The 18,110-nt window shown below is 43.6% G+C and overlaps 1 protein-coding gene across 1 annotated transcript in view; it reads left to right on the top strand.

The window, feature by feature from the left end:
• The window catches only part of Alk (ALK receptor tyrosine kinase), a 718,643-nt gene that overhangs the window by 174,590 nt on the left and 525,943 nt on the right, over positions 1-18,110 (top strand).

The following is an 18,110-nucleotide window of genomic DNA, read 5'->3' as shown; positions in this document are numbered from 1 at the left end:
CCAGCCCTGGAGTCCTAAGGCAGATGATAGTGAAGGTGGGCTGGATAGCTCCTCTAGCCATTCAGAATAATTAGCTATCCCCAAGAGCGCGTTGTCAAAGTGTCCTTCTCAAGAGCAAGCCCAGCATCACTTGGAAAATCGGTAGCGATATGGAAGCCTTGGTCCTATCCCACCCACTCGATCCCACTCTACCTACTGGATGCCATCCCTCCCACTGGATCTTACCCCAATCACCGTGTCTCATCCCTCCTAGATCCTACCCCAATCACCGTGTCTCATCCTTCCCACTGGATGCTATCCCTCCTGGATCCTACCCCAATCACTGTGTCTCTTCCCTCCCACTGGATCAAACACCCTGGGCATAGCGCTGCCACTTTGTGCTTTAACACTTTGATGTGACTGAGTCAGGGTCCTGGGTAGTCTGGAGGAATGGATGCCAGCTGAGTCACTTCTGCCAGATAGCGTATGGGAAGCCCACCAGAGATGACCACTCAGGCACAATTTAGTCAATTCGAAGTCTTTATTCCAGCTGCTGGGACCACACATATGTGTTTGGTCAGATATTTGAGGACTTAGGTGTGACCCCAAGTGTCCAGAGCATGGTTTTTGTTTTGTTTTGTTTTGTTTTTTTGAGGCAAAAAACCACATCCTGGTATCATGGTCAGGGGCTGCAGGAGGCTTCACACAAACAAGCAGTTTAACAGAATAGAGTTGGGTAATTTTCCATGGGATCCCCTATCAAGGATATAAAGTTCTAGTTAAACCTGAAATGGCAAGAATACAAGATGGAAACCTCTGCACTGTCTCGTCCCGTCACATTCCCCATTGGTTCTACCGGCATGAGTCAAATTGTTGACTCATTCTGTTTTCAGGGACATAGTTGGTCCTAGGGACCAGTAGCTTAACTGAGTTTATTCTCCTTTTGATGCAGTTGGCCATGCAGTTGAGGATGCAGGGTCCCATCAGTAGTCCAACCAGGGTCAGGCATGATGACCAGGTGAACAGAGCCTGATACCAATTCCTGATCAGTGTCTTCTTTCATTGTTTTCTTTCTTTGAGGTTTTTCTCTCCCCGTTTCCCTTTCATCCTTTCTCTTCTCCCTTTCTGTGGGAACACCAGACCTTGAGCAGAGACCCACTTCCCCTTCTGCCTGGGAGTTGGCAGCTGTAAGACAATCTAAAGACATGTTTGCTAAAAACAATACAATGCCTGGGGGCATTAAGTTCCTGGAAAAGGCCTGCCTACAGAAACTACCCTGACCTCGACCTTGTCCAAAGACTAACCGCCCCTTCTGCCACGCCCAGATCAGTTTCTGGGGTCAGAGCAGAACCAGCCAGGGTAGAGAGGAGAGCAGAAGCTTCTCTGGTGGGAGCCTTTCTTAGCAAGTTTTCTTGAACCTTTTTGGAGCCTGCTTAAAGTTTTCTTTACATCGTTGAACGAGTCTCTGTGTTGTCAATCCCCGACACCCTCCGCACGTTCTCGGACACAGGCCGCGCAGCAGACGCGACACCTTTCTCTCCCAGCTTCTTTTACTCATCATTATCACTGCTTGCATCCTTTCCTTCTTCAAAGCAGTTGTCCATGCATGTACTCCAGGGCACTGGCAGCCAGCTCCCACAAGTTCTTTGTCACCCTCCTCTCCTACCTTAGAGCAACAGGTGCAGGATCCCCTGGAAGCCCACCGAAAGCCACTCTTGGCCCGGGCAACCACCTCTAAGCAGCTTCGTTTCCTGTGCATAGGAAATAAGAGGCCTCTGTTGGATGATTCTGCACAGTTACCCAGTAGGGCCCGGCCTCTTGCAGCTTGTTTGTTGATAAAACTGGACAGAGCTGTACCAAAACATGCAGATTTGTGCCCTCAACGCAGGTCATAAAGCCTGGGATCATGCCCAGCAATCAAGGCTGAGATGCCCATGACAGTTTCTCCAGCTCTTCCCATCCCTACTAGGATCTGGGGAACTGCGACCCTTTTGATGAACCTTTGTTAACACTGAGTCAAGGCCAATATGAGCTCTTCCCTCTTCTCCACTACAGGCATGTACCTGGAGGATAGATAACATACACAGTGTATGTTATCATATACACAGAGTGGAGTACACATAGAGTGGAGGTGTGACTTCCCAGTGAGTTGGAGGAGGCCCATTTAGTCAAACTGTTAGTACAAGCAAGCCAGGTAGTTTGAGGATGTGATGCAGCCCCCTCATCCTTGGCAGAGCATACGTAAAATTGCAATCCCTGAAGGCCTTTTCCTAACCATTCTTTCCCACAACTTGATTTACTCACCCCTCCCTGTCCATCCCCTAGACCCATATTGTCCTACCCCTGGGAGGAACCTAAGAGAGCAAAGGTTCACCTAAAAGATATGGTTTCCCATTCCTCATTTTCCTGAATTCCCATGCCCAGGTTTGAGGCCGATGGGAATTGTGTATCCTGTGTAAGTGAACTCTAGTTAATCTTATCTTTAAGGGGTCTGAGGTCCAAGTGACAGTCCATCTGTCGTCATCCTCTGAGGTTAAGTGGCCAAGGCTTGTGCCTGTTCATCAAGCTTCCAAGGAGATCTTTACATTGAATGCATGTGGAGATAGACTTCATTGTTCCAGCTCTTTCTTCACCCAGTGCTTGTTATTAAGGCAGACTATCAGCCCCCCACCCTGACTTGATAAGAACCCACATTTCCAGCATAGTCCTCAGGTGATTCATATATACATTCACATTGGAGAAGCCTGACTTTGGACCATATGCCTGAAGCATCTGCTGTGTGGGAGCAGCTGATTCATAGTTTAGACAACATAGGCTAAGTGGAAAGTGTCATTTTAGGATAAACCAAGGGGCCTTCCAAAAGTATCAGTGTCTCCTGAGTTCTGACTCAGACATTCTGAAGCTCTCAAGGGATGTAGTTAGCAGTATAATAGATGTCACTGCAAAAAATTAGAGAGCTTGGTCCCCGGGTGAATGTTAATTGAAGGGTACTTTGTAGATCTTTCATTGTGGGTCTTTCAGACCCTTTAAAAGGAGAAGTCCAGGGACAGAAGAAATGGCTCAGTTAGTGAAATGTTTGCTGTGTGAGTATTGAGACTTGTCTTTGGATCCTTATTAGCCATGTAAGAAACTGTGCTCAGTGGGACACACCTTTAATCCCAGTCCTTGGAGGTGGAGGTAGTGAGATCCTTGGAGCTTGCTGGTGAGTCTGGCTGAGTCCCAGGTTTAGTGGGAGACTCTATCTCAAAAAATAAGGACTCTTGAGATTGACCTGTGGCCGCTACATGTACATGGGGATACATGAACACATGCATATGACACACATACACACACACACAAACATACACACAGAAACACACACATGCATACACACACACAGAAACACACACACACATACACACAGAAACACACACACACATACACACACAGAAACACACACACACAGAAACACACACATACAGAAACACACACACATACACACACACACAGAAACACACACACATACACACAGAAACACACACACACATACACACACACAGAAACACACACACATACACACAGAAACACACACACACACACACACACACACACACACACACTTGCACATGGAGGGATGTCCTTGAAAATGCTCATCCATATTGCCTTTTATTTTCTCAAAGGAGACAGATAGGTGGTCTAATCAGTGTATAGATCTCACCTAGGCCAGGAAGCATACAATTAGGATTCTCATTATTCACTTTTGTGTTTTGTGTTTAATGTGGCTTTCCAAAGGGTCTGTTAAGAGTCCTTTACACTTTAGCATGAGCATTTTTGGGTGGGTCTTGTCTCTTTTGGATGAATAGTTTACCATTATATCATATGACGGGCTCTCTGTTTCCTCAAAGGAACTCTAGACAAAGACAGATGAAAAGACACAGTGATGGGCCTGGGGTTAAGTAAAGAACCTGTATAACCTGAGCTCAGGTCCAGTGTACCTGAGCACAGTGTCTGAATACTCTGGCTTGCCTCTGTTTTATATTCTGAGCAGAAAACAATTGAGCCCAGGGGTCTCTGGAGTGCTTCCCATTGTTGGAAATTCTTTGCATTCTTTGCTGAGTGTCTGCTTTGTGCAGGGCACTGAGGGGTAAGAAATGTAAAGTGATACTTCTTCCAGTCTCTTAGGCTGAGGTGTGGGGTGGAAGAAGGGACTTCCACTCTTGCCCTAGTTCCTTAAGACGTTATTGTCTTCTCAAGTATATAGCACCCTGATTTACGCTTTCATTTTTATTGGCATGTGGAATACATGGTAAACATGCATTTTTGGTTTGTCTTTTGAGACAGGGTCTCTTAAAGGCCAGGATGGTCCCCACCTAACTATGTAGTATAGATTGACTTTGAACTGAGGATCCTCTTGCCTCCAACTCCCTCATGCTGGAATCACACTAACACATGCAATTGCACGCATCCACACTTCAGTTTCAGTTAATATATTTAACAAGTCATTGTGATGTCGAATACCTATAGATAGCTGTGCATTTCTTTCTTTCTTTCTTTTTTTTTGGTTCAAGTATGGTAGCAATCTTTCTTAAGAGCACCTGTTCCAAAGATAAGCTTTAAAAAAATTCCAACCAGTTGGAACCTGGTGTGAATAGAGTACTGATTACCGGGAGGGAATGAACTCTTTTCCCTCCAGTTCCCCAAAGGACAGTTTGAAGGAAGTCAAATTAATTCTAAATATGGAAGACCTTTCTATCAGCCTTCACTGGATACTCATGGACTGCACAGCATCCGAGAATGTAGCGAGGTGGTCGGGATAGATGACACAGAGACCGGTCGGTTGCTTTAAGAAAACTTTATGCTGCCGGGCGTTGGTGGTGCACGCCTTTAATCCCAGCACTTGGGAGGCAGAGGCAGGGGGATATCTGTGAGTTCGAGGCCAGCCTGGTCTACAGAGTGAGTTCCAGGACAGCCTCCAAAAGCCACAGAGAAACCCTGTCTCGAAAAACCAAAAATAAAAAAAAACTTTATGCTTTCCAAGTCAGCTTAGGAGGAGAGCTCCCAAGAAAAAAAACCGCTTCCCTTTTTAAGGACTTCTGCCATCCATCTACATACAATTCTTCCCAGACTTCTCACCCTCCTGGCTGGTGGTTTAATCTCCGGCCCCAGAATCAGGCGCAGGGAGCAGGAAGGAACATCTAGCCATAGGGGGGGATCAAAGTCATGGTGTTTCAGTGAGTGAGCCATTATCTGAGCCCTATCAAGAGCTTTATAGCAGTGAATTGTTTTCAGTAAACATCTCACAGTTGCCTGCTCCCAGGCCTAAGGGGAAGTGGGTTTCTGCTCAAGGTCTGGTGTCCCCACACCAAGTTTTCTTCCAACCTTGAGATTCTGTAAACAGGATAGGGCCACATGAGATTCACCACAGCAACTGTGGTTTCTTCTGCTGTTAGGTCCACTTGGTTTGTTCCATAGTGCGTCTGTATAGACATCAGGGTTAGACAAGCTTGCACGTGCAAGTTAGATTCTCATTTTCTCTCCAGGTAAGAACAACCTTGAAATACAATTCTAACACAAGAGACTGGTAAAGAACACGAAAGTCCCAGAGTATACTAAATACCTCAAAGCTAGCAATCAGAAAACTTAGAAGAACTTTCCCTCTTAAGCTGGTTTAAAGACCTACAGCGTGCAGGAGACAGCTCCACATCTGGCTACTCAGTAACCCCTCTCCAGGTGTAGGTAGCAATGTGTGATGCTGAAATACACAGGAGCCAAGGACTACCTTAACTTTATCCTTGGACAGGAAGCTGAGAGCCCAGAAAAAGTCAGATTGAGTAATTTTCTTATTTTAAGAGGTCAAACAATGCTGGATCTAGATGTACCACTACTCTTCAAATCCTGATGGTTTAAGGTTCAACGGGCTCATAAATGCTGCATCTATAATTGGGGTAGCTGTCACCAGCATGCAGAGACCTGGCCCAAATACTAACTTTATGCCAGGAATGTGTTATCAGAGATTTGGGTATGCAATCCTCGTTTTCAATAAAAATTCTTTAAAATTGATCACCATCTGTGTTTTTGAAATCAAAGCTTCAAAGCAGCCTATGGTTGGAAGTGTTCTGTTAGCTAAGAGAGTGGGTTATGAAGTTGACCCCAGCAAGAGTCTTAGCTTTGCATGCCAATCTGGTTTCATTCTGTTGCTGTGACAAATACCATGACCGAAACGACCTAGCGAAAGAAAGGATTTATTTCATCTTACATGTCCCAGTCCATCACTGACGAGAGCTGGGCAGATATCTGAAGTAGAAACCACAGAGGAGTGTTGCTTGCTGCCTGGCTTGGTGGCCACACACAACTAATTTTCTTTTTCAGCCCAGGCCCACCTGCCTAGGGAATGATGCCAGCCCACAGTGGTCCTGGCCCTCCTATATCAATAGTCAGAACACTTCTCTCACAGGCATGACCCTAGGCCATGCTGAGCTGGGCAATCCCTCAGTGGAAATTTCCTTCTCAGGTGGCTCTGGGCCATGTCAAGTTGACAGAGCCAACTAGGGTACGTGCTTTTTGACATGTTCTTAGCTCAGTCAGAGTATGTGTCTTATCAGAATTTCAGTTTCCTCATCTATAAAATGGGACCAATTCTAGTGTCTGCAGCACTGGGTGATTGTGAGATTCTGTAATGTGCTGGGAAACCATTAAGCTCACACTCAGTACTTCATGATGCTCACCGGGATTCTTCCATGTGGGCTTAGGGTTAGTCCATGGTTCTAGCATCCTGAGGTCAAAAGGAAAAACGCTAAACATTCCACAATTTTGGACAACTTCCACATTTATTTGCTGTGGGCTTTATTCAAACTGTGGGCACTTATATAGCACCTATTCTCTGTCAGACATTTCAGCAGGAGCCAGACAGTTGAGTAAAACACTAAACTTACACAACTGCAGGCTGGGAGAAACACCATGAAGGAGGCAAACACCAGGCAGGGATGGGAAACCTACTTTAATAGGATGTGTAAGGACCTTTTCAGGGGTGATGTTTCAGCCTTGCCTGGACCGTGAAAAAGATCTTGCTGGTTCTTCCTTTCACAAAAGAGGTAGACACAGCTGCAGCGTACATAGTCTTCCTCAGACAAGTCTCATATTTCTTCTCATTTCATCTAAGAAGGAGACCCTACCAGCTGGCTAGAGGACTTTTCTAATCACAGGGTTGAGGGTCCAGTCATCTCAAACTAAAAAAGAGTTCAGCATTTCCAAGGATGACATAGTGCCTGCCCATCACCGAGGAAGCAGAATTTGCACCAGACTATAGTCTGAAAGCCACACCTGGGTTGGAAGGTGTTGCTTTGTTACTTCCTAGCCGAGTGTATACTGATTATTTTCCTGGGCTTTGGTTTCATGGTAAAAATGTGAATATGGCTTGTGTAGTCAAGACTGGACTCAAAATGAGACAGTACATATAAAGCACCCAGTGTGTGCCTGTCAGGAGGGAAAGGACCAGAAATGATGGAAATGCTGAATAAAAGAAATGTGTGGTATATGTGATGGTTTAAAAAAAACCATGCCTACAATCTCTTTAGTACATCCTCCAATGTAAAATCTAATTCTCTTCTACTTGATTGTGGACTTGTCTGGGTGACTCTCTCCCAAGTAGCCGATCTCAATGGACATGGAATAGAGTGGCTTCTGAGACTCTGTCGGAAATGTGGAAGATTCTCATTTCCATTTCTGTATGCCCATTCTGGGACTCCAACTACCATGCTGTGTGATAGAGCCAGCAGCAACGTGGAAACACCATAGACAGGCATTTCAACCACAGCCCCACATAGAATCCCAGCCATAAGCTGGCCTCAACCATCAGGCAGGGAGTGAAAGTACATTCGGTTGTCTACAGGCCCCAGCCTGTGCAGCAGACCCGACGTGGAGCAGGTATGAGCTGTCCTTACCACGCTTTGCTGAAGCTGCTGAGTTGTGAGCTAAAATGATGTGGTCATGGTGTTAAGCCCTAAATATTGGGGTGATGGGCTGCTTAGCAACAGATAGCCAGAACACTTCCTGTCTTGGTTTCACCTCCACCATAGTGTGTCTTCTGCCACCCTGGGCCCAGAGTAGTAGGCCCTGTAGGAAGGGCCCTGTAATGTGATGGCATTTTCTTTTTCTGCGATGTGTTGGGCAAGTAGTTCTCCTCCTGTGGGCCTCAGTTACTAGATGCTCAGGTTCCTGCTTATCCCAAGGCCATGTAGGAGACAGATGTGGACATAGGAAAAGTGTTTCAGAAGTTTAGATTGTAAGTATGGTTTTTTTGCATACCGAAGTATAAAAATCCAGTATCCCCTGAAAGCCACCTTTGTGCATTTTTGATGAAAGGAGATTTCGAGAGGGAGAGTTTTTGTGCCTGGAGCCCTCCATGTGAAGTATGAAACAGGCTTGGTTGGAGCCTCATGAGCCCGCCCTGGTCTGTTTGACTGGCAGTTTTCATGGAGTCCCCATTAGAACCTGTGTCCTTTACAGGCCCGAAGTCCTGGGGGTCCATTTAACACCTGCGGTCTTCTCTATGTCTGAACAAAGGCTATCATGCCGCAGGCTAGCTGAGCTTTAAGCCCCCATCTGTTGGGTGGTTTCTCACGTAGTCTCTAAAGGGCTATGTGTGTTTTATCATTTAAGTTTCTTCTGAAGAGGGATTTAAAATCAATTTAGAGGTCATGTTCAGGGACTTTGTCAAAACTGCAGGTTCCAAGTCAAACAGGAATTGGTCCTCAGGGGTTCGCTAATGACAAGTGGAAAGGGAAGCAGGCTGTCCCACAAATCCACGTTCCCATCCTCTCCCCCCCTCGCCTAGGCACCAGCTTTTTTTTTTTTGAAGTCTATTGCGTCCTTCACTTGCTCGTTAATTTCATATCGCCAAGGTGAGCCTCACTCAGTGTATGTCATAGGCTTTCCTGGGGTGGACTTCTCTGATGAACAAAAGCCAGTCCCAGAGAGATTGTCCTGGAAAGCCTCATTTCCAAGTTCAATATCACACATCTAAATGAGACGGGACATCCTTCTCATTAAAGGAAAGTTCTAGACGATCTACGTATGGACTGCAGAGATCTCAGCTGGCTTATGGAATACCAGTATGGAAAATAGATTCTTTTTTATTTCTCTACCCCCGGCCCTACCCATGGATAGGCAAATTGTGAAACCCCGTGTCAGAAAAAATGTAATGTGAGAGGCCAGCAAGAACACAGCCTGTTTTTCTTGGTCTGTTTAAGGCACTGAGATTGGATTAGATGTCTGGGATATTGGGTTTTCTCTCTTTTGACGGCCTGGAGCTCAGGCATTATTGTGAGGTTTGGCTGAGATTGTGTCAAAGTGCAAGGGGCATTTGTGGTGATGAGCCATTGGCTGAAGGACAGCCTGCACATCCAGGACCCGTTTCATCCATGGTCTTTGCAGCTGTTCCCTGGTGAGCTCTGCAATGGTGTGGGGAGGTCTAGCTAAAGGCTAATTTAGAACAAAGGAGAGGATGGGTAAGCTTCCTGGGGAGGGAATCTCAGTTAAGACTGCAAAACAGGGCTGGAGAGATGGCACAGAGGTGAAGAGCATTGGCTGCTCTACCAGAGGTCCTGAGTTCAGTTCCCAGCAACCACATGGTGGCTCACAACCATCTGTGATGAGATCTGGCACCCTCTTCTGTCATGTAGGCGTACATGCAGGCAGAACACTGTGTACATAATAAAAAAAATCTTTAAAAAATGAAAAAAGACTGCAAAACAAGGCATTCCCGATTGCCCCCCTGAAATGTAGGGATGGAAAGGTGAGGTTTGACATACCTGAGGCCTCCTTCTTGAAAGACCCTGGTCCCAAACCGTGGTTGCTGACTTCCGCTGGCTAATAGATGAGTATTTAATATTGAGTCCTTACGTAGGTAGCTGGGTAGGATCTAACCTATGAAACTAGGTGATGGGTAAAATCAAGAAAGACTTTGATGGCCAGGTAGTCTTTCCCTTTCTATGATAAATAAGATGTGAGCCAGCAGCCATAAAGTGGTTTGCTTACACAGCCTGTCACAGAGCTGGGGCTGCCTGCCTCTTCTCCTGAATTCTATCTAGTTCAGGGCTCAGAGTAGATCAAATAGCCTGGAAACTCGGGCTCCTGATCATAGTGGTGACCAGAGGAGAGTTTCTTACCACTGGCTCCTATCTTCTGCAGGGAAAGCAAATAGAATGTTTGCCCTGTGGGTATTTGTCAGCAGCACCACCTTCAAATTAAAAATGGCACCTGACATAACGAACTTGGGCCCCCGCATTCACACTTCAGCCACGGGCAAAACAAACCACCCTCTTTAGTTGGTCCATAGTCATTCAAGCCCTGCCTGAGGTGAGGTGCAGTGAAACCTAAGACCCTATTATGCGCTTGAGGTTGTTTCCAAGTCCCAGGGGAGAGCCCTGTTAATTGTTTCTGGTGCGAGCGGCCGAAGAGCTCATTGATATGGGAGGCAGACTTCCGCTGTGTGGCTGAAAAGATTCGATGACAGAACCTTCACTGTGCCTGCACTCGGAGTGAGTTAGTCTCCCTCTCCACTGTCCCCCGCTCTACCTCCAGACCTCATCTGGACCCAGTCCTGTGACTGCAGGCCTGTCCCGCTGTAGCTCTGCTCCTGCAGCTTGACTCCTATGTCATAGACTATCAGGTAACGCCTTCCACGTGTCCTAGAGATGAAGAGACCTGTCTTAGCAGAACCACCATGAGTGGCTCTCCAAGCCTAAGGGAGGGCGGAGTCGCACACGGTGGGCTTCCTGTTGCCAGCTGCATAGCCTAAGGCCTGAGGTTAGCTTTAACAAATAGCTCCATTTAGAAACCGAGTGGATCTGACCTTTTTGAAGCATTTTGGTGAACATTGATTAGTTTCCCTATACAGTTTATAGAAATTTAAATTATTAAACAGTAGATTTGTTTTTTAGAGCAGTGTTGATCCTTAGCAAAATTGAGCCACAGGTTTAAGGGTTTCCCATGTATCCCTTTCCATCAGATAAGCACAGCCTCTCCTGGTGCCACAGCTCACCCCAGAGTTATGCATTTGTTACAAGTGATGAACCATAGGGATACATTGTTGTCACCCAAACTCCATGGCTTTCGTGTTACTTCGCCTATAGGCTTAGGGAAATCTATGATGACGTGTCCATACTACTATATTAACAAACAATTTCCTTGCTAAAGCTTCCCTATACTCCCCATCCACCCACCCACCCACCCACCCACCCATCCATCCACCCATCCATCCATCCATCCATCCATCCATCCATCCATCCATCCATCCATCCATCCCCATTCCCACTCCAGATCCCGGCAGCCGGTGATCACTGAGGCAGCTTTATCGTGTTTCCTGTTCTAGAGTCACATGGTTGGAATCGTACAGTGTCCTTTTCAGCACACTGTATCTCACGTAGCATCATGCAGTGAAATTTCCTCCATGTCTTTTCAGGGCTTGGTGTTGCATTTTAATACTCCATTCTCAAACTGCACCCTGATTATAGCAATTTTTAAGTAAGCAAACAGACTTCCATTAATAGAACTTGTCTGTTTTACTTAGGACTTAATTTTTTTTATTGGCACCATTCATTACCATTTGGATCTCATATTTCCTCCCATTTTTAATTTGCTCACTTCGGAAGCCCCATGAAGCAGGTGAGCATTCCATGACTAAAAGACAAGAGAACATGAAGATTAAAAAGGCGGTGTCTTCTGTCTGTCTGCTTCTGTGTCTCTCACCACATGTCCCCTGTGGGTCTGGATGTGCTTTTGTCTATGTTTCTCACTCGTTCTTTCTTTCTTTTTCAGGCCCCCCATCTTCTACATCTTCCTTTCTTTTGTTTTTTGTTCTGCCATTGAATGCATATTTGCTCTCAGGACTAGTTGAAAAGAATTACCTTTTGTTAATTCATGAAGCCGGTATCAGTCCTTTGTACTAGAGTGGCGGTGTACGCTCAAGCAAGCTGACCGTGCATACTTGGAGACAGAAAACTTCTCAGTGTCAAAGCCAGAGACCCAAAGTGAGAGGCCAGCCTCTGACCTCCCATCAAAATGCAATAGCGCTTTGAAGTTCTAGTGAAATAGACAATGAATATGTATGGGGTAGACATTCGATAAATGTTTGTTGAATTGAATGCAGTAAAAATGATAAAAGTGACATTACTGAATACATTTTTTAAAACTCCATTACAGGTGCTAGAAGGTGTGTTTGATATTCGTCTAGATCTTTAGCTGCAGCCCCAGTGCCTGGCACCCCTGATAGAGTTCCTTATACTACCATGTTATGAATCACCGCCTGCAGCGTTAGGACCCTAGTGTTGCTGTTGCTGGTGGTTCTCTTTGTCCCGCCAGGTCCCACCATCCTTCTCAGACCCAAATAAACACACGGATGCTGTATTAATTATAAAGCTGTTGGCGAATGGCTAGGGCTTCCTATTTGCTAGCTCTGTCTTAATTATTAACCCACTTCTATTAATCTATGGACTTCCACGTGGTCTTATCTTACCAGGACCTGCTACTCCTTTGTGGTCTATATGGTAACTCTTTTTGGCAGGCTCCTTCTGCCTTCCTTTCCCAGAATTCTCCTCATCTCCTTGCCCCACCTTCTCTTCCTGCCTTTGTTCGTCAAATCGTGTTTTACTCATCAACCAATAGAAGAAACATATATACAGAGGAAGAAACATATATACAGAGGACATTCCCATCACCCTAGCTTGCCTTCAGTTATTTGATTCTAATGAGGGAGGTGAGCTCACTTTAAAACCGACACTGGATATGCCTACTAGTCACACATCTCGTGAAAGTTCATAGCAATCACATAAGGCAAAATCTTCTTTCTCATTACATTTTGTATCATATGAGAAAAGTGGGGCTCAAATATATAATCTCCCCCGATTTTATACCTAGTAATAAGTTGGATAGAAATTTAAATCCAAGTTTATCAAAACTTATAAACTGTGTAGGCATGACATTCTACACTTTTCTACACACATGTAAAATCGTATGTCACAAGAACAGGTGGTTTGCCCTGTGTGTGTTTGTATGTGAGTTCCTGTGTTTACAAATTCACACTCACACATTTTCCTGTGCATGTGGCTGCCAGGTGACAGCCATGAGTGCCACCCACTCTTTTGGAGTAAGTGTGAGGTGGGGTCTTTCATTGGTCTGGAGCTTATGGAGCAGCCCAGACTGCCTGAGCGGTGAGCACTCAGGGACTCTTGTCTCTGTCTCCTCAGCATGGGGATCACCAATGCAAACCCTGTGCCCATCTCTTCTGCATCATTTTTAGTGACTGACACAGGACCTCCTGTTTGCAAGGCAAACATTCTTACTATCTGAGCCATATCCCCAGTCCTGCTTTCTTTTTTGGTCATCATTACCAAATATCCTTGAGTATTTTACTGTAGGTTCCATTTTGAATTTAAAACATTAGCCTTATTTTCAGCACCTTGAGTAGCCCGAGAATAAGTGACAGTTTGGAGATCAGCTCTACATAAGATATTTAGCTCACCTCCTCTAAGGCTTAGGGGACACTGTGGAGCTGGGGTAAGTTGATTGGATGAAGTGTTGGGCAATACCATCCTGCAGACTGGGCATGACTATTGCAATCAGTAACTCACAGCAGCCTGCAGTTACCTATCCTGGGCCTTCACGAGACTGGCCTTGTCAACAGTCAAGGATTGAGAAGGGACTTGCATAGACTACACCTGAGCGCTAAGCTAATGGCTATTGGTAGATTCTTGCAGAGGAGAGTTATAGTCTTCACTTAGGTACCCAGTGCTGAGATCAGAGAATAGCTCCGAACCTACGGTCACACAGATGGTCCTGGTTAAATGCTGTGTATCACAGAAATAAAATGAACAGACAGGAAATGCGAGAAAGATATTTGTGTGGATGAGGGAATGGGGGTAGATAAGGATAGTAGGGGGATAAGAAAGAGTTGGGGGTGAGAGCAGTCAGTATAGGTTACACACATGCATGAAATTGTCAACTAACAAATTTAATCAATAAAAAGCCCAACATGTTAGCATGAAGTTTTAAATTGCCAAATGAGACAAATGACTCATGGTGCCTCTACCATGTTTTGGCTTTAAGTTGAAGTCACTCAACTAGCTTGGGTCTCTACAGAAGGTATGTGAGTCTGCCTTCCATACCCCCTATTTGCAGTTTCAATTCCTCATTTGATAGTGTTTCCCCACATCAGGAACCCCCAAGGTCTATATAATCATAATGTACCCCAGAATTCTCTGAATCTTCAAAGTCTAACAACCTCCTGTAAATATGAACACAGATTTCTTCACAGGTTGTGCCGTGAACACTCTGTAGTTCTGAAGTGACAACAATGCAAGAGATGGCTGTGTACATTACAGCATTCACCCAGTGGGCTCATAAGCTAAATCATGCCATCAAGACCTAAATGTGGAAGACGATTTCATGATGAAAAGTAATGATACATACAATATGAGCATGTTTCTTCTGAGGGGAAAAAACCATGCAGATTTGTGATGTTTCATTTACTTCTCAACAGAATCCATTTGGCTGTTCTATCTATCTATTGACAACCGTGAACTCTTGGTGGCTGGGCTACTTTGGTGTGACACTAAACTTTGTGCAGCTGAGTGGAGTACCTACTTACAACACAGATGCAGAGCAAATGCTTGGGTTTGTGTTTGCTGAATGCATGGATAAGGACAACATAACAAACTCTTCTTCCTAACCGTGGCATTTTGAATCGGTGTCTTTGTGCCTAGCTGCTGTGGATGTTCTCTCCCTTATAAATGTCTTCTGCCAGGACCTGGGTTTCCAGGCCCTCACACACACACACACATATCAGGTTTGCATTTTTGCCCTTTGTGCCCAAGTGACCCTGTCTTTCTCCTTTATATTACTTGGTTCAGGTGTTTATTATTTAACTCTGACTCAAGCCTCCAGACTTGAGTCTCCAGTTTCCCTGCAGGAGGACTGCATTAGTCTGGGGAACCATCCAGGATTTCCTATTGGGAGATACTTGTGGAGAATGCTGTATGGAGAGTAGACACCAGGATGGGAAGGATGGTGGAGATCATGGCTCCCAGGAGACTCCCCTTTTCTGGGCAAGCTGTGCTCATGGCAGATGCCTCTTTTACCTAACAGCTGATCTCTTGAGTTCCTGACTTGTCAATTCTTTTCCTAAACCAATATAAGAATGGAGAGCAGTATTATCAATGTGCTTTGCTGAGTGTGACACCCCCAGAGGTTCCTGCTGTCCACTGTCTGGAGCTTTTGTTTCTAGTTCTATCCTGGAAGCTTGCAATTATCGCTTACTTAGGTCCCTTGCTGCATCACTAGCTATACAGAGCTTGGGGGCAATCAGAAATTCAGATCCTGGTTGTTTGTATTGTACAGAAAATGTAAAGCCAGACCAACCTGTGGGACACCCCCCTCCTACACCCTATGGCTGCTGCATAGAAAAGGCTTGATTTGCAAGAGTAGTTTTTATTTATTGGTGCATCAGGAAAATTACAAATACCCTCAGTCACCCACAATTACACCATGCAAAGATACGTAGCTTTCACATTTTGATATGTAGCTTTCTAGTCTATATGCCATACATTTATCTCTAGCTAACAACCAACATATTTCAACTACCTTGGGTGACACTTTATATTGTTTTATTCCTTGCTTTTCTTTTTTTTTACTTAGCATATAATAAAATATTTCTGCACCAGTAAAATTTTATAATATTGTCTTAAAGGATAATTTTACATTTTAAGGATACCCACATTCCATTCAATCTACTGAGCACTTTCATACACCTAGTTCTCCTTAGTCGTTGGTGCTACTGAAGAAAAAATCGAGGCTGAATCTTTGTGCCCATTCATGCATGTTCCCCTGAGATGTTTGTAGAATCTAGATCAGCAATTCAATTGATTAAAAAAATCGAGATATTTGAATCATAAAATATTGACTATACTTTAGGAATGTTAGCAAAGAATAAATTTCATGCTCTGTGTTGCTTAGATAATTTCAAATGTTGACTCTCTTCTTTGTAGTATTATTGCCACAATTTCAGTGTTTCTTCCATGTCTTGTCATTTTTAAAAAAGAAGCTATCAAACAAGATAAGATCATCCATTGTACAAGTATTTTCCAAAAGTTAATACTGTGAAAGGCATTGTAGAGGTTGCGGGGTGACAGGAGGAGAGATTCAAAAGTGTACAAGCCAGCAACTGTCTTCAAGTTCTGACTTTCTCTTCTTATTTACCCAATACAGGAAGCACTACCCCATTAACAAAGAACTGAGGAGTTTTTGCTAGACTTCTTCCTTTGTTTTTAATTTCTTTATGCTTTTAAAGTTTTAGTTACTTTGTCAAATTTGACAATACACTGTCAAGATGGAAATAAGGCTAATTTAGCAAGAACATGACTTATATTTTTTCACCCAAGAATTTTTTCAAAAAATGGCACGTGCTTATTTTAGTAAATTAGAAAAATCAGAAAACTATAAAGAAGAAAATAAATGACTCATAACCAGACCATTCAAAGACAATTATTGTTAATTGGTGTGTTTCCTTCCAGGCACTTTCTTTGTATATTTTTCACAAAACTGAGATCATAGTACATATGTAATTTCCCAAGCATGTAATGTAAACATTTCTCTATGTTATCAAAATGTCTTTGAAAACATTATCTCTAATGGCTCCATAATATGCCATTATGGAAATGAATTTAATATATAAAATATGATGATTAATAGTGAAAGCTCTAGAGTAAAGCCTCATGGACTTTAATAATGATGCTGCTGTTGGCTGGCGTCTGTCTCAGACAAGGTATTCAACTTTTACGTGACTCAATTTTCTTATGTGTAAATGGGATTAAATAGAGTTTTTACCCCTCCAGTTTCTATAAGCATTCCATGAGGTAATCCAAGTAAAGCTTAATTATGAGCATAGTTCATAGAGGGCATTTAATCAACTACTTCTACTATTGTTTCTTAAGCACCCCACCTATAGTTAGGTTTTGTTTCCAGCCAAGAAGCATTATTTAAAGTCACTGAAGACTGTAATTGTTCACAAACATGTCATCTTTAGAATGTTTTCTTAGGAGAGAATCATAGTCATAAATACTAGCACCCTCCAGGCTGTACCTATAGCCAGAAAATGTATCTGTCTATATCTCCAGTGCAGTGCAATGCTCTTAATTCTAAGTAGAGAACTGGTTAGCTTCAGATCAGGATCATCTCTGAGGTTTTCTTACCTCTTGCTACCTCCTCTTTGGCCATGGTTATCTGTCTACCCCAAAAGACAAGTGAACATCACAATTTTTGGGTCATTTCTAACTTTATGTCATTTTAATTTTTTTCATGTGCAAAATGAGGATCTCAGCAGACTGTTGTGACAATTAAGTAAAATGATCTACATATATGCAAATTTATATATGGTAAGCCCTTGCTGTTAACTATTATTAGTAAAATAATAATTATACTCTTACTAGGAATATAAGAAATGACCAGTCTCCCTGTTCATCATTATTGTCAACATAATTATTAAAAATGTTTCAAATTTACATTTATTTAAAGGAAATTTCTTTTTATAATCTTATAAATGGAAAGTAGTATTTTGGTGTTCTTATTTATGGTTTGGGGGTATTTTTGGAGTAAAACTTTTGCTAAATATTGGTATTTGTTTGTAGTCCTGTGTGTATGAGAGAGATGGGGAGAAAATAAGAAATAATAGATTGAGAATTGTTATGTGTCTTGTCCCATTGAACTTGTTTTCATCTTCCTGTGGTCATTGTATGTGTGCCAAGCTTCCATGCCATCTGGTTAATTATCCATTTAAGAATTTTGCTGGGAAGCATTGTTAAACTTACAAGTCTGTTATTCCTGATACTCAACTCTTTTTTTAATTATAAAATTCTAAAAACATTGGCCATTTTCTACCTCTGGTACAGCCAGCCATCTACAAGACTACCCAAGACTGGCAAGTGTTGGGGTCATCTGCAGAATCTCTCATCTAGGCTGCGGAGCAATGATGGATCAGTAAACCGAGTCAGTGTATCTGGACATGTGTAGAAAGAGACTGTGACATAGGCCTGTCTGGTTCTACATCCTTGTCCCCTTGCTTGTTCTTGTGCCCCCTAACTGGGTCCCTGACTCATTATTCC

This window comes from Mesocricetus auratus, unplaced genomic scaffold (assembly GCF_017639785.1).
Source record: "Mesocricetus auratus isolate SY011 unplaced genomic scaffold, BCM_Maur_2.0 Super-Scaffold_100024, whole genome shotgun sequence".
Lineage (NCBI taxonomy): Eukaryota > Metazoa > Chordata > Mammalia > Rodentia > Cricetidae > Mesocricetus > Mesocricetus auratus.
Note: the sequence above shows the minus strand (reverse complement) of the source record. Positions and strands in the feature narration are given on the sequence as shown.